Here is a 4396-nt window from a genome sequence, read left to right on the forward strand (position 1 = left end):
CAAAACCTCACACAAATTAATATATTTCATATAGTCATCTATTGCATCTTATAGGTTTGCTTTCAGTATAAAAATAATAATGAAATAACTAGGTTTTTTTTGAAAACAGGAGTTGTCCTAAGCAAACAGTAAAACTAATTATCAATTGCTCAGTCCCCTAAGAACTTACTCCGCAAAAAAAGATATTTTCAACGTTTTAACTCGAGATCTAAGTTCGACCGACATACGCCACTTAGAAAAGTCCTTGCGATGTCATAACAAAAGATCTGAACAAAAGCCCAGTATTTGTAATTCCTCTCCATCACCTGAATTTCTTTTAAGATCACGAGAATCATAAACAACACCTTTCAGTTCTTCCATTTGATCTCTCCATTACCAATTATCTTTACCACGCAACCACCAGTTATCGAGACGAACGCAATAAACACAACCAATACATGTCAGTCTGTTAGGTACAAATCAAGATATTGGTAACATATGTTTTCCATTCTCTCTGTGTATCTCAAGCCCACGTTAATTGACAGATAAAAGCACTTTCAGTTCCCTAAAATCACTAATTTGTGTCCCCCGGTGGGACAGCGGTAAGTCTTCGGATTTACAACGCTAAAATCAGGGGGTTCGATTCCCCTTGGTGGATACAGCAGATAGCCCGATGTGGCTTTTCTATAGAAAACACACACACACACACACTCATTTGCTTACCTGAATATTTAAATTAGTGCAGTAAAGTCAGCATCGATGAGCAAACTTCAAGATGTTAAAAAAAAAAGAGATTCCGCAAGCATCGTGAAAGCACATCGAAAGGTGATAGAGATAACTCTTTTACAAATAATTTTTCTCTGAAGATTAAGACGTTTCTGATATTAAAGCACGTGAGGAGGAGGCATGTTCCAAATTTCTCAAGTAGAACGAGGATCCTGGTCTTATTTTCAAACTAGAAACTTATTCTCCTCAAGGTTTAAATGAAAATTTTCATTTATTTATTTTATTTCGATGTGAGATGAAAGGCACAATATGTTTGGTTTTAGTTTCTATATTATGTTTAACTGTTACTTTTATTATCTCAACAATTTATTTTAAACGTGTAATGTGTTTGATTAGGAAATTCGGTAAAATTAATTGTTATTTACACTACTATATATATATAAGTATGTTGGCTTTAACGATCTGAATACTTATTAGTTTCAAATAATATATATGAATAAAACACGTGACTTTTCCCTACAGAAATATTTGTGTACTTGTTCGACAGTTTTCCAGGGCGATTTCTTTAGAAAAGCATGAAATGTTTTATTCATTCATTTATTTGAAATAAGGCCTAAAGCATAACTGACAAATAGGTAAATATATTAAGAATAAAACGAAAATCCAGTGTAAAGAAGAAAAACTGTTTTCAAGAAGTGACGAAGCGACACGACGTAATAGTTTAAATGTATAGTTGTAAGTTTATTTGAAACTTGACAACAACAAATAAGTAATGTAATTGGAAAATATTCGAGTTTTAAATCTGCTCAACATGTCATTCAGGAACTTGTCTGTTGTCTTTATTTTATACTAGCCTATAGCCCGCCAAAAATGGCAGGGCAAGTACTACCACCCCCATCCCATAGTATACCCTAACCTCACATTTCATAGCTAACTGAAATACACACATTTTGCAAAGTCATGTTTGACCAACAAAGAGTCGTTCCAACAATGGCTTTTATGTCGTGTTGCTTAGCAAAAAAAAAAAGTACAACCTAATATTGTTATAAAATTAATGTATATACAACACTAGGAAAATATTTGTTGATTTCTTAATTTAGAGTCTCGGTTGATTAAAAATGTTTCTTTTTTATTCAAAACGTTGGTGATATAACAAAAAATAGCTTAATCCAAACAACGATTTAAGTTTAAGATTGAGTTGATATTTTTACTTTCATACTAATATTTATGCACTTGATTCTAGGCTAGCTGATCCCACACTACGTCTTTACTTTAGGCTTATTATACGAACACTCACTACACCTTATAAGGTTTCACGGCACCTCCCCCTCTCGACCTCCTTGCAACCCCGTCAATAAAATCGTAATGGGCAGATAGTAATCGAACTATTCTATCTGGGTAAATGTATTTTGGCTTTTATGACTCCTCTTATTTCGAGATATCAAGCGCGTGACGTGACGTGCCACACAAGGTTTTTTTTTTGTGTAGGCTATGTCACTATGGAGACATATTATATATAATGTTTAACTAGTGGAAAGCTTGCTTCTAAGTTTAAGAAAAGTGGATGATGTCTTACGCATTGCATACATCTATGGTCAGATTCTTTCTCCATCATTATTACATTGGAGCCTGTCTAAAATAATCAATATTCGTTGTCTGCCAAAAATATCCTTCACCAAAATCAAAGAGCCCCAAATTTCACTATTTGACTGTACTGAGCGCACAAGTTTTAATATGTATTTGTTCAATCGTGCTGATCGGCTGCAGATTCAAATAAATGATATATCCACGTTTGTCAAAAAAAAAATTGTCCAGCGTTCGTCAAACTAGGGAAATTATTTACATCTTCGGTAGGGAAAAGGTTTCTATAGGCTGTTTTCTTACATGAAAACTCTACATAATTTCCTAAATTAATGAATAAGGCTTGACACTTAAACGATTAATTCTCACGGGTTTGGACAATAAACATTGTTTAACGTAGTGGTCAGTTTTATGGATCACTTGCTTTCTAATATTTTGGTTGGCTACAATGATGAACAAATATACATCACATTTACTTTTATTGAATTATAACTCATATTTCTCAGGAGATTTTAGAGACGTTAGACCTTGCATTAAAAGGAGAAAAATAGATTTTTTCGTTTCCAAATTTATCACCAGCGTGCTTCTTTACTCCAACAGTGTGCTATAAAATCAAAGGGCGGTAACATCTACTTAACAGTGGTGGCTCCTCTGTTAATGTCGTAACAATTGAACGTTATCAATACGTTTACTCCCGTGCTTAATTCCCTTGACTGCCACTAGACGGCAATATCTGCTTAACAGTGGTGGCTCCTCTGTTAATGTCGTAACAATTGCAACGTTATCAATACGTTTACTCCCGTGCTTAATTCCCTTGACTGCCACTAGGCGGTAACAACTACTTAACAGTGGTGGCTCCTCGGTTAATTTCGTAACAATAGTAAAGTTATCAGTAGTTTACTCTAGTCATTAATTCCTTGACTGTTGCCCCCCAGTGGCACAGCGGTATGTCTGCGGACTTACAACGCTAGAATCCGGGTTTTGATACCCGTGGTGGGCAGAGCACAGATAGCCCATTGTGTAGCTTTGTGCTTAATTACAAACAAACAAACCTTGACTGTCACTTTCTCTACTGCAGCGTATACAAATGTAAATATGAGTTTAAAGTCTAATATGATGCCTAAATAATTAATCTTAACTATCAAAACCCACTCCTACACTTATTTTGGACTGCGGTATACCCCTGAGGCAAACAAAATCCAGTTTAAAAGTGTTGCAACCACCTTTGTTGCATAATTATAATTTTTATAATTCCATGGAAACAAATATATCGACTCTTATCAGAGATTGCTTTTAATTTAAATCTGTAATATTCAACTTGGAGATTGTTTAAAGTAGCAATATTTCAGAAACAGAAGTTACATACAGAGATTAAATCAAAGAATCAAATGAGCCTTAAAAAAATCATACAAGCTAGTGGCAGGAGTCAACAAATGTCTTGCTACACTCTAATTTAACACACCAAGCCCTAAATGTATTAAAAGTAAAGAAATCCTGTAAGTCAAGACATATTTCACACTTCGGAAACACTGCAACGTTATTTACTTTCATCCGCTACAGTGCACTACAAAAATGCATCATTTGATTTATTCGTTGCACCAGACTCTTCTAGTTGGACAGTAATGACAAGATTAGTCAGTAGTTTTAACCATCATGTTTTTATATACTTTAACACTACAGTTATAACAGCACTAGAAACATTATTGTTTCGCTACTAACCCATACCATAAACAATAAACATTGTTGGTCCCCAAAACAATTTAGTTTTCTTGGTACAAATAAATAGAATTGCTGATATATTTTTTCATTAGACAATATTTTACCTCTGGCTGAGCAGCAGGAACTTTAAAGGTCTCAATGACCTTGTTCAATTAGGGCATATTTAACGAGCATATTTAAATTCTTATTTTTTTCTGGAGCGTTTAATCAGAAAACAAAGATATAAATCCTGATGACAACTTTTACAGGAATGCGTAAAGGTTCCTAATATTAAATAAAAAACATGGCTGTGAAATACGAAAATACGTGATATCACGATGTACCTTAGAAACAGACTATATACAGCTTGACAAAATAAAAGTTTGTTTGTTTTTTAATTTCGCGCAAAGCT

Source organism: Limulus polyphemus, unplaced genomic scaffold (genome assembly GCF_000517525.1).
Source record: "Limulus polyphemus unplaced genomic scaffold, Limulus_polyphemus-2.1.2 Scaffold229, whole genome shotgun sequence".
Taxonomy (NCBI): Eukaryota; Metazoa; Arthropoda; class Merostomata; order Xiphosura; family Limulidae; genus Limulus; species Limulus polyphemus.